Raw genomic sequence first — 18,749 nt, forward strand, 5'->3', positions numbered from 1 at the left:
GAAGGATAGATTGGCCTTGGAGGGCGTGCAGAGCAGATTCACCAGAATGTCACCAGGGCTGAAATGGTCAAATTATGAGGACAGGCTGCATAGACTGGGCTCGTATTCCCTCGAGTATAGAAGATTGAGGGGCGGTCTGAGCGAGGTGTTTAACATGTTTAAATGATTCGATAGAATAGAGAGAGAGAATCAATTTCCTTTGAGGAATCAAGAACGAGGGGGACATAACCTTAAAATGAGAACCATGCCATTCAGGTTCGAAATCAGGAAGCACTTTTTTACACAAAGGGCAGTAGAAGTCTGGAACTCTGTCCTCCAAAAGACTGTGGATGCTGGGGGTCAACTGAAGCTATCAAGACTGAGATCGATAGATTTTTGTTGGGTGAGGGTATCGAGGGATAGGGAGCAAAGGCGGATAAATGGATTTGCGGTTCAGATTATCTCTGATCTAATTGAAGGGTGGAACAGGTTCAAGGGGCGAAATGGCCTCCTCCTGTTCCCAATGGAAATGTTGAGAATATGCTTTATTGATGCTGTGATGCCAGGTCCCACACCTGTCAAAACAAGGCAGGTCACATTTGGGAGTTTAATAACTTTGAAATGAACATTTTTATTTTGTGACTTGTGCAACTTCGATCAATTGAATAGTTATGAAAGAGAATCAATGCCGTCATTCTAATTTCTGGCTGATAACCAAAGCAGAGGTTTCCGTAGTGTAGTGGTTATCACGTTCGCCTCACACGCGAAAGGTCCCCGGTTCGATCCCGGGCGGAAACATTATGTTGGGGCAGATATTTTTTTCATCTGTGAAAGAGCCGGTCCTGTTAAATTTAACACAAATTCGTGGTCTCACGAGCACTGAACATTTTAAACCGAGCCCTTCAAAATACAGTGTGTAAAATGAGAAGGGATAAAAAGTTCATCGCACAAAATAAATTATTAAAGTTTTCCAACTTCCCTCAGCAGCCTTTCATTCTGCAAAATAACGTTATCGGTTAATTAATGGTGAATAAAACAATGATTGTTTTTATTTCTTCCATGCGATTAATATAAAAAGTGTACAAAAGTTGCTTTTTTGACCGGGAATCGCACCCCGGCCGTCGTGGTGAAAGCGCCGAATCCAAACCACTCGACGACCAGCGAGTTTAATTTGCTGTGTCATCAGATTTAACATGGATTTCTCTTTCTCTGTGATTCAGCTTTTAATTCTTTTTAGTTCCTGATTGCGGATATTCCCGTGATTAAATAGGAATAAAGTACAATAGGTTCAGGAAAACCCGAGAGGTGGCATCCCGCTCACTGAGCCTGTCGAGCAGCATTTATCTTACCAAGCACTGGAGTGAGTGAAACTTCCTCCGGGGGGGGGCGGGGGGTCTCAATGTGGAAAAGGTGGAGAGTGAAAGGGCCCTTTATCAGTCAGGATGGCCGCACAGTCTGAGGTTGTAGTCTTCTTTCGAGGCATGGGTTCGAATCCCACTTCTGATATTGGTTATTTTGACTCCTATCTTATTTGTTGCTTGAGCTGCGGTTGATTTTTCGGCCCAGTTGATTTACTTTTCCCGCAATAACCAACCCGGTCTCCGTCCACGGCACGTTTTGACGCCCACCGGCTCATCCCTAAACCGAGCTTTGAACGAAAATATGCTGGAAGCACAAGGCGGTCATTCAACAACTGTGGAGAGAACAGAAATATGGGGAAATGCACCATCGGCATAGGAGTCGGCCATTCAGCCCCTCGAGCCTGCTCCGCCATTTGACATGATCATGGCTGATCTGTGATCTGACTCCATATACCTGCCTTTAGCCCATATCCCTTAATACCTTCAGTTGGCAAAAAGCTATCTGTCTCAGATTTAAAATTAGCAATTAAGCAAATATCAATTCATAGAATCATAGAAGTTTACAACATGGAAACAGGCCCTTCGGCCCAACATGTCCATGTCGCCCAGCTTATACCACTAAGCTCGTCCCAATTGCCTGCACTTGGCCAATATCCCTCTATACACATCTTACCCATGTAACTGTCCAAATGCTTTTTAAAAGACAAAATTGTACCCGCCTCCACTACTGCCTCTGGCAGCTCGTTCCAGACACTCACCACCCTTTGAGTGAAAAAATTGCTCCTCTGGACCCTTTTGTATCTCTCCCCTCTCACCTTAAATCTATGCCCCCTCGTTATAGACTCCCCTACCTTTGGGAAAAGATTTTGACTATCTACCGTATCTATGCCCCTCATTATTTTATAGACTTCTTTCAGATCACCCCGAAACCTCCTACTCTCCAGGGAGTAATTGCCGTTAGGGGAAGAGAGTTCCAAACTTCTTCCATCTTTTGTGTGTCGAAGTGTTTTCTAATCTCACTCCTGAAAGGTCTGGCTCTAATTTTTGGACTGTGCCCCCAAGTCCTAGAATCCCCAACCAGCGGAAATAGTTTCTCTCTATCCAGAAAATGTCAATGACACAGTCAATGAAAGGTGCAGTTCTCGAAGGCGGCTCACCAGCACCTTCTCAAGAGCAATTAGGGATGGGCAATAAATGCTGACCTTGCCATTGACACCCACATCCCATGAATGAAGACAAAAAATGTCGCCTGCATGGCTGAGTAATTTCCTGCGGCTGAACGACGGGAAGAATGAAACCATCGGCTTCAGTCCTTTGAACGAACTGTATAAACTTGCCGTCGAGCTCAATCCCCACTTGGTCCTCTGCCCTGAATATCCACTGCATCAGAAAATCCTCCATAACATAGAATCACAGCATGGCAACATCATAGAAGGAGGTCATTCGGCCCATCGTGCCTGTGCCAAATATTTGAAAGAGCGATTCAATTAGACCCACTCCCCTTCCCTGTCCCCATCGCCCTGCAACATTTTCCCCTTCAATTGTTTATCCAGCTCCCCTTTGAATGTTATTATTAAATCTGTTTCCACCACCCTTTCAGGCAGTGCATTCCAGATCATGGCAACTCGCTGCGTAAAAACATTCTCCTCATCTCACCTCTGTTGCCAATTACCTTAAATCTGTGTCCTCTGGTTAGCATCCTTTCTGGCACTGGAAATAGTTTCTCCTGATTTATTCTATCAAAACCGTTCATGATTTTGAACACCTCTGTTAAATCTCCCCTCAACCGTCTCTGCTCTAAGGAGAACAACCCCAGCTTCTCCAGTCTCTCCACCTCACTGAAATCCCTCATCCCTGGCACCATTCTAGTAAATCACCTCTGCACCTTCTCCAAGGCCTTGACATCATTCCTAAAGTGTGGTGGGCAGAATTGTGTGATGTCCAGCTGGAGCCGAACCAGTGATTTATAAAGGTTCAGCATAAGTTCCTTGCATTAGTACTCTATGCCTCTATTAATAAAGTCAACGATTCCGGATAGTTCATTATCAGTCAGGATGGCCGAGCGGACTAAGGTGCTGCGTTCAGGTCGCAGTCTTCTTCGGAGGCGTGGGTTCGAGTCCCACTTCGAACATCGGTTATTTTTAAACCAATTTTATTTGTTGCTTGAGCTGCAGTTGATTTTTGGGCCCAGTTGATTTGCTCTTCCCGCAATAACCAACCCGGTCTCCATCCACGGCATGTTTTGACGCCCACCGGCTCATCCCTAAGCCATTAGAAGTAAATGCCTTTCATGACTGCTGCTTACAAATGTATTTACATGTATCTGTATTATTTATTCATTTATTGGGGTGTTCTAATGTCAATGTATTTTCTGGATATTTATTTATCTATGTCTTATTTTTTATTACACACAAATACATAACACAGATACACAGAGATACAATGATAACCACCACACAGTTACACCCAAATGTATTTATAAGTGTCACAGATGCAATCATATATATTTATAACAAGATATATCATATTGTAAAAATAATCAAAATAAATTTATAAATGGCACAAATAACATAAACACTCACTTAATAAAGAAGCATGACATCCATAGTTTAAATTTGCACACCGTCCTGTTAGCAGTCCTGAACAAAGTCCACACACCGAAAGTCTCAGCGTTTTTCCAGATGCTGCCCGTCCTGTCGTGCATTTTGAGCAGTTCCTTTCCTGTGATGTGATGATTCTGGGTGCCGGGTGTGTGTCATTGGATTTGCTGCAGTCATGCTGCCGCGGACAGGTGAAGGCTGCTTCTGAGGCTGCCTGACACCCGGTGGGAGTGGGCGGGGATTTGGTAATCTGAAATAAATTCAACTGTGCATGAGAAGCTTACATGAAGGTCAACATCAAGGTCCCTGCCATTCGACCTCCAGGCGCAATAGCGGCGCGTCTGATTCAAGGTTGCGTGTTCAAATCACATCGGGGTCACGCTTGTTCTTAATGTTAGTAGGAGTCTGAATAATTCCGCAATTCATATTGCATTCCCTTTTTCACAATAAACAGAACCCTATTCTGAATTCTGCCTCACCAGTTCCCCAGTGTCAGAGAGAGAAGCGTCTGATTCCCTCATTTATTTATTGCAAGATGCATACACAAACACACTTATTAATTCAAAATCAGCGTGCAGCTCCACACGCACAAAGTTAAACACAGCCAGAGAGACAGGCAAGCACCGGGAAATAGACAAACCGGTTTCTCAGAGAATTGCCAGTACCTCCACGGTCGAATGTAAGGGCTTTTGTTGTTCGCTTTCGTTCCACACCTTGGAATTCAGGTTCATGGTTTGTCGGACAAGGCACGGGCGCGATGGCCCGAGTGGCCTGCTTCTGAGTTGAATCCTTCTCCGATTCTAAGCTCAGCCCCTGGGGCGGAGCTAGCAGCCGCTTCGCTGCAATAATAGACCAAATGGAGAAGTATCAGCAGGCTCGGCCAGCTCAGTCGGGAGAGCATGAGACTCTTAATCTCAGCGGTCGTGGGTTAGCGCCCCACTGTGGGCGAATTCTGTTTTAAACTTTTGCGCTGCTTTCGCGAGTGAACCCTCCGCTTCCTTGACTGTCAGTGCAAGAGACGAGTCTGTCAGTGCCGCGTCATGTGCAATGGTCAAAACTTTAAAAGAGCAGAAGGTTATTCGGGGTTCAGATACACAAACCTCTCTGATGAGCCTGAGATTTTGTCAGAGGTTGCTGCCTCCCCTACATCTCTTGCCCTCTGACGAGGCACTTGCTCCGGTTTCAATTTACAAACTGGGTGAGTTGGTGATCGGGTGCAGGAGAGCTGGTTTGTGATCTGAGTAGGAGACTCAGCGGCCCCGGGTGAGACAGAGAAAAAAAATCAGTCCAGGCCCGGCCCCAATCTGCGGATGTGGAAGAAAACACGGGAGGAGGGTGCGGTGTGAGGTCCCTGTCAAACCAACTGCCCGAACAAAGCTGGCCACAGTCACAGAATCAGAATGGCTACTTCCTGAGGTGGGGGGTGGCCGGTTCAAGTGGAAAAGGATCCAGACGAGAATGATCTGATTCATAAGGTTAGGGGAGGGAAATTAGGGAGCTCCTTCAGAACGTTAATTACTTGAAAATGAAGACTTTTTCCTGTGTAACTTGAGTGGTTTTGATGAATGAAATGTTTGTAAAAAGGCATCGTGGAGAAGGATTGAGAGCTTTTAGGACTAGAGGGGAAATGAGGAGATTTTTTTTTTCACACAGAGGGTTGTTACGATCTGGTAGCCACTCCCTGAAAGGGTGGTGGAAGCAGCTTTCATCGGAACTTTCAAAAGGCAATTGGACAGGTACTTGAAGAGGACTGATTTGCAAGGTTACGGGGAAAAGGCTGGGTTTTTTGTACTAAATTGGACAGCTCTTTCAAAGAGTATGCAGGGCAACACGGCCGAATGGCCTCCTTCTGTGCTGTAATATTCTATGATTCTATTCCATGATTTTAGTGTGGGATAGGAGAGATGTTGTTTAAAGAGAAGTAAAACTGTCCCAATCAGAGCAGAGAGAGGTGACTGGTCAGTTCCCCTCTGTCCAGTATAAGTCACCAGCGGTTTTTTTGTGGTGTCGTGGTTACCAGTTCGCTTTACACGTTAACGGCCCTGCTTTCGGCCCTGCTTTCGATCCTGGGCGGACAATTTAGATTGCAATTGCTGTTTACATTCTATATTAATGACTTAGATGAGGGGACCGAGTGTAATGTATCCCAAGTTTGCTGATGGTACAAAGGTCGGTGGGAAAGTAAGCCGTGAGGAGGACGCAAAGCGAGGTGGACAGGTTAAGTGATTGGATAAGAATGTCGCAGTTGGAGTATAAGGTGGGAAAATGTGAAATTGTCCACTTTGGTAGGAAGAATAGAAAAGCAGAATATTTTTTAAAAGGTGAGAGTCCAATAAATGTTGGTATTCAGAGGGAGTTGGGTGTACTTGTAAACAAATCACAGAAAGTTAACATGCAGCTACAGCAAGCAATTGGGAAGAAAAATGATATGTTGGCCTTTTTGCAAGGAGGTTGGAGCATAAGAGTAAGGGAGTCTTGCTGCAATTAAATTGGGCTTTGGTGAGAACACACCTGGAGTAATTTGATGTCGTCTACATGGATTTTAGCAAGGCTTTTGTCAAGGTCCCAATTGGCAGACCGGTCAAAAAATATGTGATTTCACTAGAGAGGGTAGAGAGGAGATTTACGAGGAGGTTGCCAGGGCTGGAGAATTTTGGCTGTGGGGAAAGATTGGAAAGGCTGGGGTTGTTTTCTTTGGAACAGAGGAGGCTGAGGGGTGATTTAATTGAGGTGTACAAAATTATGAAGGGCCTAGATAGAGTGGATGGGAAGGGCCGATTTACCTTAGCAGGGAGATTAATAACCAGGGGGCATAGATATAAAGTGATTGGTGGAAAGATTAGAGCGGAGCTGAGGAGAATTTTATTTCACCCAGAGGATGGTCGGTGTCTGAAACTCACTGCCTGAAAGGGTGGGAGAGGCAGAATCCCTCGTTACATTAAAAAAAAATCCTTGGATATGTACCTGAAGTGGCGGAACCTGCAAGGCTGCGGACCATGTGCTCGAAAGTGGGATTAGGCTGGGTGGCTCATTTTTGGCCGGCGCAGACGCGATGGGACGAATGGCCTCCTTCTGTGTCGTAAATTTGCGATGATTGGACAAAATTCTCAATTGTTTTTTGTAAGAGCAAATTCCCTGACCGGGCACCAAAGGCAGGCGGCAGCGGTGAGAGCCATTGGACCACCAGGGAAAGCATGGAAGGTTTCTAAATACATCTGGGAGTGTTTGTATTAGGTACAAATAATATTTCTGGTTTAGTGACTCTGTTAGTTGCAAATGTATTTCCATGTATCTGTATTATTTATTTATGTATAGGGGTATATATATTGTAAAGCTACCTTTGGCGCTGATCAGAATCTGTATAATTTCGCAATTAATGCTTCATTTGCGTTTTCACAATAACAAGTCTGTCTCACTGGTTCCCCAGTGTCAGGGAGGGAAGTGTCTGATGCCCTCTTTTATTTAATGTTACAAACATAAGACAAACACTCGTATTCGTTCAAAATCAACCTGCAGGTGGACACACACAGAGAGAAAAACACAGCCAATGATTTCGACGTTATCTTAGGATTGCTGCACATGGACACCCAGGGGCGAGTTTACTTCAATGACAGACAAGAGTAGCAGGTCCTTTCAGAACTGGCTAGCTCAGTCGGTAGAGCATGAGACTCTTAATCTCAGGGTCGTGGATTCGAACCCCACTTTAGGCGAATTCTATTTGAAACTTTTTATGTTGCTTTCAGGGGTGAACCCAAGCTCTGACTCCCCCCGACATCCCGTGCAGTGTCACCGCGCACATTGTGGCCGCGCCCGGGCTGATTTCTCTCTCTCTCACCCGGGACCGCTGAGTCTGCTGTACCGTGATCACCAACTCATCCAGTTTGTAAATTTAAACCGGAACAGGTGACTCGCAAAGTGCAAGAGAAGTCGGGAAGGCTGCAACCTCTGACAGAATCTCATTCCCATTAGAGGTTTGTGTATCTGAACCCCGAACACTTTCTTCACCTTTTAAAAGTTTTGACATTCACTGTACAGGGCGCGGCACCTAGAGACTCGTCTCTTGCACTCACAGTGATGCGCAGTGCCTTTTTCACTCGAAAACAGCTATTGTGATATTGTGATATTGTCTTAGACTCCGTCACTAGCGGAAAGGGTTTGTCGATCTACATTTCAAAATCCTAAAAATCCTTCTATATTCCAGGGAATACAGGTATGCAACCGCTCCTCATAACTTAACCTTTCCAGCCCTGCTAACATTCTGGTAAATCTGGGCTGCGCTCCTTCCAAGGCCGATATACCCTCTTAGGGAAAAAGGGAATAAAACTTGAAATGAGCGTCACTGAGGATCAGTTTTCTCTCACTCAAAGTTATCTGTTTATTGAAGTAAAAGATGCAGCTTTTCAAGAATAAGGGAGCAGCCACTATCGCCCTTTTTGGCAGGAGATAAAACTCCTCCCTGGATGTTTATGGAGAGCAAGTTTCAAAAGAATGTTTACGCTCGGGAACCTTTCGCGTGTGAAGCAAATGTGATAACCGCTACACCACGGATACCGCTACTATCTCAATAAAAACAATGGGGAACTGACTTAGTCTCCTGTCTCTGTTCTGACTTGGAATGCGTTGCTTCTCCGTCCAGCAACACTTAATATGTTACATCACAGAAGGAAATCATTCGGCCCATCGTGCCTGTGGTAGCTCTTTGGCAGAGGTATCCAAGTAGTCTCACCACCCATACACTCTTTCCTCATAAGCCCTGTAAATTTTATTCTTTTCAATTATTTATCCAATCCCCTTTTGAAAGTTACCATTGAATCTGCTTCCACCGGCCTTTCAGGCAGCGCATTCCAGATCATAACAACTCGCTGCGTAAATTATGTTCTCTCATGTCGGCTCTGGCTGTTTTACCAACCACCTTAAATCTGTGTCCTCTGGTTACCGACCCTTCTGCCACTGAAAACAGTTTCTCCTTATTTGCTCTATCAAAACCATTCATAATTTTGAACACCTCGATCAAATCTCCCCTTAACCTTCTCTGCTCTAAGGGGTTAATCCCAGCTTCTCCATTCTCGCCACATAACTGAAGTCCCTCATCCCTGTTACCATTCCATAAAATCTCCTCTGCACCCTCTCCAAGGCCTTGACATCTTTCCTAAAATGCGGTGCACAGAAGTGAACACAATAGTTCATCTGCAGCCTAACCAGTGTTTAATAAACGTTTAGCATAACTTTGTTGCTTTTATACTCTATGCCTCAATTAATAAAGTCCATTTTACCAGGCTGTCTCTGTCCTCCTGAAGTCTGATATTATCCACCACATTGTTTACTACATTCCCGAGATTCATGTCATCTGCAAACTTTGAAATTATACCCTGTATACCCAAGTCGAGGTCATTAATGTATGTATCAAAAATGAAAACTTTTTGCAGTGTGACTTGTGTGATTTTAAGCCTAGTTTATAGAACATCTTCTCATAATTTAACGCATCGCACCCTGGTAACAATCTGGTGAATCTGTGCTACACTCCTTCCAAGGCCAATATATCCTTTCAGATTCAAAGGGTATAAACTTGAAATAAGCGTCACTGTGGATCAGTATTCGCTCACTCAAAGTTATCTGTTGAGTGAAATAAAAGAAATCGCTTTTAAAGAATAAGGAAGCAGCCACTATTGCCCCTTTCGACCAGCCTATTTTGTGGCACTTTATCAAACGCCTTTTGAAAGGCCATATACACAACATCAAGCACATTGCCCTCATCAGCACTCTCTGTTAACCCATCACAAAACTAAATCACGATTTGCCTTTAACAAATCCACAGTGGCTTTCTATTATCAATCCACACTTCTCCAAATGACTATTAATTTTGTCCCACATTAACATTTCTAAAAGCTTTCTACCACTGTGGATAAACAGACTAGCCTGTAGTTGTTGTGTTTATCCTTACCACCTTTTTTGAACAAGGGTGTAACATCTGAAATTCTCGAGTTCTCTGGCACCAAACCCTGTATCTAAGGAGGATTGAAAGATTATGGCCAGGACCTCTGCAATTTACACCCTTACTTCCCTCAGCAACCGAGGATGCAGCTCATTGGGACCAGGTGACTTATCTACTTTAAGTACAGCCAGCCTTTCGAGTAACTCCTCTTCGTTAATTTTCACCCGATCCAGTATCTCAACTACCTCCCCTTTTACTGTGATTTAGGCAGCATTTTCTTCCTCGGTAAAGACAGATGCAAAATATTCATTTAGTACCTCAGCCATGCCCTATGCTTTCATGTGCAGATCTCCTTGTTGGTCCCTAATCGGCCTTACCCGTTTACCATTTATATGCCCATAGAAGACTTTTAATGACTTGATGAGGCGATCGAGTGTAATGTATCCAAGTTCGCTGATGATACAAAGCTAGGTGGGAAAGTAAGCTGTGAGGAGGACACAAAGAGTCTGCAAAGGGATATAGATAGGTTCAGTGTGGGGGCAAGAATGTGGCAGATGGAGTATAATGTGGGGATATGTGAGGTTATTCACTTTGGTAGGAAGAACAGAAAAACAGAATATTATTGAAATGTTGAGAAACTATGAAATGTTGATGTCCAGAGAAACTTGGGTGTCCTGGACACATGAAATCCAGTTTGTGCTAACCTAGTATAAGCATCCAAAACCTGATGATGGAGAAAGTCTAAAAAAAACTAAGACAATAAACAATCCTTGGTGGTTTCTGAGAGTAAGCAAAGTGGGATGGTTTACGACCATGAGTTAAGATCAGTAGTGCTGAATAATGCAGCCGAATCTTATAAAGATAGGGCATGCTCCCTTCTCAAATGTTCGAGCTCTCAATAGGGGTCAGTCAGAAGTCCATTGCCACAGGCAGTCCGCAAAGTTCAGGTCTGATATACCTGGATTCGCAGACAGGTCAGGTTGTGTTGATTGCTTGTCATTAATGTAATCTGTAGACAGTTGTATTATAATAATAATACTTTTGAATGTAATGTTGAGGACAGCTGTAGTGCAACTCTGTAGTAAGTCAATCTATTAAACTTGCTATTTTGTAACCATTCGGGCTAAAATCAAGCGGAAGTTATTGTTGATGGATTAACAACCCATAGTTGCGACAGTAACGGGAGAAATCCGCTCACAAACATTCACTTTACATATAAACATCACACCCATAGTTTATATTTTCACACGTTCCTTTTTCCAGTTCTAACCAAAGTCCAAACATCGAAAGTCCATGTGTTTTTCAGAAGTTTCCCGTCCTGTTATGTATTTTGAGCAGTTTCCTGCATGTATAAACATCACACCCATAGTTTATATTTTCACACGTTCTTTTTTGCAGTTCCAATCGAAGTCTGAACAGCGAAAGTCTCAGTGTTTTTCAGAAGTTTCCCCTCCTGTTATTTATCTTGAGCAGTTTCCCACATCCTTTTCCTGTGATGTGATAATTCTGGGTGCAGGATGAATGTAATTGGATTTGCTGCAGCCCGCTGACAGCAGGCGATGGAAGCGAGCGCCATGCTGCCGCTGACAGGTGAAGGACACTTCTGATGCTGCCTGACATCTGGTGGGAGTGGGCGGGGATTTGAAAGCCAACCCATTCCACCAATCTCGGAGAAATAAAGCGGTGCTTGACAAACATTGATAGAAACAAACACGCACTGTAGCATCCAGGCCTCCTGGCGCAACGGTAGCGCGTCTGACTCCAGATCAGAAGGTTGCGTGTTCAAATCACGTCGGGGTCACAGTTTTTTCCCAAAGAGCTGGTTTGTCTCATTCCGCAATTAATGTTTTCTTTGCGATTTTGCGTCTTCACAATGAACAGAACCTTGCTCCAAAGTCTGCCTCTGGTTCCCTAGTGTCAGGGAGGGAAGCACCTGATGACCTCATTTATTTAATGGAACGAACAGAAGATAAACACACGTCTTCTGTCAAAAACCACCCTGCAGGTGGATACATAGTGAGATAAACACAGGGCAGAGATGCGGACAGTATCCAGAAACATCGGGAAATAGACAAGAGAAATAGATTGAGCGCTTTACAATTAGAAAATTGTCTGAACCTCCACGGTCAATGAAAGGTCGGTTTCCCATTGCACCTCAGAATTCAGGAGAACTTGGGAAATGGTTGGTTCGGTTCCCTTATCTCTCGCCAGCGGAAAAGGTTTGACGATCCCACCCGACTAACTCCTTTCAAAAGCCACTCTGTCCAAAGCCAATATGTCCTTTTGGATGAAAAGGGAATAAAACTTGAAATGAGCGTCACTCGTTGTGCAGACCAGGTTCCAACATAATGTTCCCGCCTGGGATTGAACCAAAAACGTTTTGTGTATAAAGCTAACGTGATAACCGCTACACTACGGAAACTGATGATATTCTTTAAAGCAAAATGGGCAACTGAATGGTGTCCTCTCTCTGCTCGGACTTAGAATGTGTTATTTCGAGCACAGCAAGAGATACAGACAGTGGCTGCTCCACCTTTTCTTTAAAAACTCTCAGGGTAGTGGGTTTGAGCCCCACGTTGGGCGAGTACCGTTTTAAACTTTTATGCTGCTTCCACCGGTGAGCCCCAGCTCTGACACTTCCCCCACCCCCCCTCCGTCTCACCGCGCACGATGAGGCCGCGCCTGGGCTGAATATCTCCAATTAGGTTTCCGCCCCTGTCGCAGCATGAAATGGTCCTGATCAAATTCAGAAATGATACTCCATGTGACGACCACCATGATAAACTATCCCTCCTCATCCTTCTCAAATACAATATCTCACCGTGCTGTTATCCTGTTAGACTAGTTTCCTCTCTCTGCTCTTATTTGGAATGTGTTGCTTTTCTGTCTGATAACACTTAGTATCATTGTATTATGTTCGTCCACAAGAGGAGATCATTCGGCCCATCGTGCCTGTGCCGGGTCAAACCCACGTATTCGTTCAAAATGTGTTCAAAGATGGATTGAGTGCTTTGTTATCAGAAAATTGCCTGAACCCCCAGAGTCTACAGCTTTCCACCTCGCTATCAACCACACGGCCTATTTTTATATCACCAACAAATTTCTAAATCATGCCCCCTACTTTCAAGTCCAAATCGTTAATGTATTCCAGAAAAAGCAAAGGACCATGTACCGAGTCCTGCGGCAACCCACTGGAAACAGCCTTCCAGCTGCAAAAACACCCGTCGACCATTATCCTTTGCTTCCTGCCACTGAGCCAATTTTGGATCCAACAAGCAATATTCCCTTGGATCCCATGGGCCTTTACTTTTTTGACCAATCTGCCACGTGGGAACTTTTCAAAAGCCTTGCTAAAATCCATGTAGACTACATCAATTGCACTACCCTCATCGATCCTCCTTGTCACCTCCTCGAAAAATTCAATCAGGTTACTCAGACACTACCTCCCCTTAACGAATCCATGCTGACTGTCCTTGATCAGTCCGTGCCTTTCGAAGTGACAGTTTATCCTGTCCCACAGAATTAATTCCAACAATTTGAAATGGAGTCTTTCTCCTGCTTGCTGCATTAATAAATAAGGCCAAGCGAGCTCAGTCGGTGGAGCATGAAACTCTTAATCTCCGGGTTGTGGGCTCGAGTACCATTTTAAACTTTTATGCTGCTTTCACTGGCCAACAGTGCAGAAATGATGCAGAATGAAACATGCAATGTGTAATCAGGATGACGGAGCGGTCTAAGGCGCTGCGTTTAAGTCGCAGGTTCTTCTGTAGGAGTGGGTGCGGATCCACTTCCGACATTTTTTATTATTGCGTGGAAATATTTTATTATTGCGTGGAAATATTTTATTTGTGGATTGGGCTGCTGCTGATTTTTCGACCAAATTGGTTTACTCCTCCCACAAAAGCAACTGGCTTTGTAATGGACATGTGACTTGAGAAGTTTCGAACAGTGAAATGGTTGACATATTAATGACCTGGACAAAGAAATAGAACAGCAGTGGGAAACATTTAAAACGGTGATCAGTAGAGTCCAGGAGAAATATCGTCCACTAAAAAGCAAGAACAAACGAGTTAGAATTGACACACCAGGGATGAATAAAGAAATAAGGGCAAAATTGAAACTAAAGAAAAAGGCGAGAGGGGAATGTGAAAAGACTCAGAAAAGAAGTTTAAAGAACTATTAGAAAGGCAAAAAGAAATATCAAAAAAGCAAAGTATTCTAGAAATATCAACAGCCAAAGAAAGTTTAGGATAGGAATCGGGCCACTAAGGGATACACACGACAAACTCACAGTCAATGACAGCGAAATGGCAGAAATATTAAATAATAAATTTGCTTCAGTATTTACCAGGGAGACCAGTATTGTGGGCATGACAGGAGAAGAAGAGATCAAAAAAATTTGCAAAGACATTTAAGATCGAAAAGGGGGAGATAATTGATAAACTAATCAAACTTAGAGAGGAAATTTCCTGTTAGGAGCCTAACCAGAGTTTCAAACCGTTCAGCCACGCTAATTTCCGTATTACTGTTCAGGAGCTCATTTCACAGGGACACGATTACTGTGCTCCATTTAGGGAAGCTCAGTGAAAGGCGGAAATTGATCCAGTAATAGAATCATGGAATAAGACAGCGCCTTTCGGATGACATTCGGCCCATCGTCCCTGTGCTAGTTCTCTGAAAGAACTGTCCAGTTAGTCCCACTCGCCTGCTGTTTCCCCATACCCCTGAAAATTTTCCCATCCAAGCGTTTATCCAATTCGCTTTTGAAAACTGTGAGTTAAGAAAAACAATATTGAAAGGGGTGCTGGGGCCTCTGCAGCGTCGATATAGAGTGTGTGATGATTGAAGTTATCAAGATGGTTGCTTTACACATGGTATGTTGTGCAATCATCCTGAAATATCTTCAATATCCAATACAAATTGAATTGCAAACCTGACGGACAAACACTGGAAAACAAGTCACGAGTGAACGCAAATCATCTGGGACCCGTTTTCAGCCTCACGGCACTTTAAGTAAAGTGAAATAATTTTGCATTGAAAACATTTGGAACTTGCATCTGTGCCTTTATCTGTTCCATTTCTTAAAGTTGCTGGCGTCTGATGATGGACACGCCTCTGCTCCCTCGACTGAACAAGAAAGGAGGTGTTTGACGTGGACGGTACCTGTCGGTTATGAGCTCATCCTTTACATTGAGTGGGTTCGCGTCCTTTAAACGGCGTCAGCTGAAGTCCAGCGGTGAACTTCACAGCAAACAAGTTCATCACCGTCTCACCACGGGCGCTGACTGCCATGTTTATTGTTATTTCTTTCAGACCTAAATAAATAGTAAACGTGATTTTAAATTTGCACTCAGTGATTTTTATGTCGCCTTTCAATGTTTCAGAGTAGACTCCTAACTGATGATAATCCGGCCATTTCACCAGCCGTGTTGAAAACAAAACATGTCTCTGCTTTTCGCGTCTTTTTTCGAAAGGCAAAAAATATATTTCCCGTGACCTCTGAAGGATGGACAAGTACATTTCAGAAAGCAGAAGCACGTTCACCGAGCTTAAATCGTCTGACCACGTTAAAGGCGATATATATATATATATATATATATGTATGTATGCAAGTAATTGCTGTCTGTTTCTGTGGTTGACTTTTTCTGTGTGTGTCCAACTGCAGGTCGATTTTGAATCAATACCAGTATTCGTGTCAGTTTGTTGCATGAAATAAATGAGTATCAGGCGCTCCCCTCCCTACCACTGGGTAGGTACTGAATCAGGTTTTAGGCCAAACATCTTTTTTTTTGTGAAAAAGCAATTAAAACCTTCATTCGGGAATTATCCAGTCTCATGTGAGCGGTGAAAGATACAGTGACCCCGATGTAATGTGAACACGCAGACTTTTGATCTGGAGTCAGACCTTTGCGCCACGCACTCTGAAGACAGGGTCCTGGAAGTTATTATATTTTTTGAATGTTTCTCAAACACCGTTTCATTTATTGGTTGAATGGATGAGGCTGATCAAATCTCCGCCAGATCCCATCGGTAATGAGACAGCATTGGAAGCAGCCTTCACCCCCAATATCACGCTGGCATTCATCGCCTGCTCTCATCGGACTGCATTAACAGGGCTGGGAGATATGGATTTTGTTCACATTTAATCAGCAGTGTGAATCGTTCAATATTTAATCATTTTTAATGGGGACAAGGTTTCAAATTGTTTTCGCCCGGGAACCTTTCGCGTGGGAGGTGAATGTGATACCCACTACACTACGGAACCCTAATACCTAAAACTCCGTGTTCGGGACCTAACCCCTCAGCCAAACTAATTTCCGTATCATTGTCCAGGAGCTCATTTCACAGGGATACATTTACTGCGCTGTATTTCGGAAGGCTGCAGAGAAGGATCGGTGGCGATGGTCAGGCAGGGAATCCCAGAGCATCGCGCCCACACAAACATTTCACTGTTTTTTTTCATGTGCCTGATATCCGACCGCAGTGTAAATTATGGCGAATCAGGCATGCTCAGATGACATTGTTCACAGAGTGTTTTCTTGCAGCCAAATCACACGTTAGAAAACTTGAAATGAGATGAAGAGATCGGATCCATTTAAAGTGCTCCCAGTTGCTGCAGATCAGGAATTAAAACCTGGCACCGGCTTCAGGGCGATCAGAATGAGGCAATGAATCCGAAAGTGGGAAGAAAAAGGTTGAAATTCCGTCCAGAGGTGGGCTCGAACCACCAACCTTTCGGTTAACAGCCGAACGCGCTAACCGATTGCGCCACAGAGACCATCTGGTGCTTTTTTTTGCAAGATACACTAAAGCAGCGTGTCACCGAGCCAAAGTTTCATGTGCAGCCACAGAAATGCAATTGTCCACTCTCAGTGTTACTTTTCCAGAAATAAAGGATGGGACATTGTTTGTGGAAACATGGAAACGGTCTGGTCTCGCTCACAGCATCGATATCACCGCCAACCAGCTCTCCTGCAACCGGCGCGCCCACCGGTGCTTTGTCTGCTGCGAAGTCGCACTGTGGGAGAACCTTCGTCACACTGACTGCAGCGGTTCAAGAAGGCGGCTCACCACCACCTTCTCAAGGGCAATTCGCGATGGGCAATAAATGCCGGCCTCGCCAGCGACGCCCACATTCCCATGAACGTATAAAAAAAGTATTCTGAGCGTCCTGACGCTGATGTCAGGTTTTGATCCCTGATCTGCAGTAACTGGGAGCGCTTAAAATGGCTCCGACCTCTTAATTTCACCCACAACATCAGAGTAACTGTTCCAGGGGGACATGCCGACTCAGCTGCGTCTTGGCCGCCTGTCTGATCAGTTTTTTATTCGTCTCCAATTCCGTTTCCCAAAGCGTATCGACAGATTCACAAAGCTGTTTGTCATTTCGATTCCTTTCGATTTGTCCAGCTCCGGACTTGCATCGTGTCCAGGGATGGGGTATGTGGAGAGACTGGAGAAGCTGGGATTGTTCTCCTTCGAGCAAAAAAAGGTTAAGGGGAGATTTAATGGAGGTGATCAAAATTATGAGGGGATTTTGATAGAATGGATGGGGAGAAGCTGTTTCCATTGGCAGGAGGGTCGATAACCAAAGGATACAACCTGCATTTATATAGCGCCTTTAACGTAGTAAAACGTCACAAGGTGCTTCACAGGAGAGTTATTAAACAAAACTTGACACGAAGCCACATAAGGAGATATTGGGACAGGTGACCAAAAGCTTAGTCGAAAAGGAAGGTTTTAAGGTATGTGTTCAAGGAGAGACAGAGGCGGAGAGGTTTAGGGAGGGAATTCCAGAACTTCGGGCCGAGGCAGCTGAAGGCACAGCCGCCAATGGTGGAGCGATTAAAATCGAGGATGCGCAAGAGGCCAGAATTGGAGGAGCGCACAGATTTTTTTTTATTCGTTCATGGGATGTGGACGTCGCTGGCGAGGCCAGCATTTATTGCATATCCCTAATTGCCCTTGAGAACGTGGTGGTGAGCCGTCTGCTTTAACCGATGCAGTCCGTGTGCTGTTAGGTAGGGAGTTCCAGGATTTTGACCCAGCGACGATGAAGGAACGGCCAATATATTTCCAAGTCTGGATGGTGTGTGACTTGAAGGGGAACGTGCAGGTGGTGTTGTTACCAAGTGCCTGCTGCCCTTGTCCTTCGAGGTGGTAGAGGTCGCGTGTTTGGGAGGTGCTGTCGAAGAAGCCTTGGCGAGTTGCTGCAGCTGCAGTGCATCCTGTGGATGATACACACTGCAGCCACAGTGCGCCTCTGGTGAAGGGAGTCAATGTTTAGGGTGGTGGATGGGATGCCAATCAAGCGGGCTGCTTTGTTCTGGATGGTGTCGAGCTTCATGAGTGTTGTTGGAGCTGCACTCATCCAGGCAAGTGGAGAGTATTCCATCACACTCCTGACTTGTGCCTTGTAGATGGTGAGTCACTCGCCCCAGAATACCCATCCTCTGACCTGCTCTTGTAGCCACATTATCTCTGAGGGTTGTAGGGCTGGAGGAGGTTACAGAGATAGGGAGCGTGCGATGGCCATGGTGGGATTTGAAAGCAAGGATGAGAATTTTAAAATCGAGGCGTTCCCGGACAGGGGGCTTGACTGGAACGTCACATCGTCCCCTCCCGTGTTTACTTCCACAAACGTAGATTGGGACAGGGCTTGGGCGGATTTTTCTGTGTCTCACCCGGGGCCGTTGAGTCTCCTGCAATCCCCCCGATCACCAACACACCCAGTTTGGAAATTTAAACCGGAACAAGTGCCTCGCAAAGGGCAAGAGATGAAAGCAAGTCTGGAACCTCTGCCAAAAAAATCTGTTGCTCGCTTGCGAGGTTTGTGTATCTGAATCGCTAACTCTTCTTTTAATGTGTTGACATTCA

General features: G+C 44.7%; 4 non-coding genes across 4 annotated transcripts; 3 read left to right on the plus strand and 1 right to left on the minus strand.

Moving 5' to 3' along the window:
• The first annotated feature begins 704 nt into the window (after window positions 1-704).
• trnav-cac (transfer RNA valine (anticodon CAC)) lies at window positions 705-777 on the plus strand. Its single transcript has one exon. It is a non-coding gene; the product is annotated as a tRNA-Val (tRNA).
• A 6,795-nt stretch (window positions 778-7,572) lies between these two features.
• trnak-cuu (transfer RNA lysine (anticodon CUU)) lies at window positions 7,573-7,653 on the plus strand. The gene has a single exon. It is a non-coding gene; the product is annotated as a tRNA-Lys (tRNA).
• A 3,948-nt stretch (window positions 7,654-11,601) lies between these two features.
• Window positions 11,602-11,673, plus strand: trnaw-cca (transfer RNA tryptophan (anticodon CCA)). The gene has a single exon. It is a non-coding gene; the product is annotated as a tRNA-Trp (tRNA).
• A 4,903-nt stretch (window positions 11,674-16,576) lies between these two features.
• Window positions 16,577-16,650, minus strand: trnan-guu (transfer RNA asparagine (anticodon GUU)). The gene has a single exon. It is a non-coding gene; the product is annotated as a tRNA-Asn (tRNA).
• Window positions 16,651-18,749: the final 2,099 nt, after the last annotated feature.

Source organism: Heptranchias perlo, unplaced genomic scaffold, assembly GCF_035084215.1.
Source record: "Heptranchias perlo isolate sHepPer1 unplaced genomic scaffold, sHepPer1.hap1 HAP1_SCAFFOLD_47, whole genome shotgun sequence".
In the NCBI taxonomy this organism is placed as follows: domain Eukaryota; kingdom Metazoa; phylum Chordata; class Chondrichthyes; order Hexanchiformes; family Hexanchidae; genus Heptranchias; species Heptranchias perlo.